This window comes from Plasmopara halstedii (genome assembly GCF_900000015.1).
Source record: "Plasmopara halstedii genome assembly, contig: Scaffold_179, whole genome shotgun sequence".
In the NCBI taxonomy this organism is placed as follows: domain Eukaryota; phylum Oomycota; class Peronosporomycetes; order Peronosporales; family Peronosporaceae; genus Plasmopara; species Plasmopara halstedii.
Genome location: NW_020187100.1, coordinates 147,905 through 148,113, shown reverse-complemented (window position 1 = coordinate 148,113; position 209 = coordinate 147,905).

Here is a 209-nt window from a genome sequence, read left to right as displayed (position 1 = left end):
ACAGTACTACGCCAACAAACGCCAGTTAATGGAGGCAGAGTCGTCCGATTTTGTGACTTTAATATTCAGCAACTTAGGCAAGTCTGTATTGAATTGGTATCGAGCATTCATATCAGACTGCGAGCGCATGAATGTTCGCAAGTCGTGGGCACTGTTCAAGAGTCAGTCACGCTCTCGTTTCCGTCCGAAGGACTTCGAATACGATCTTT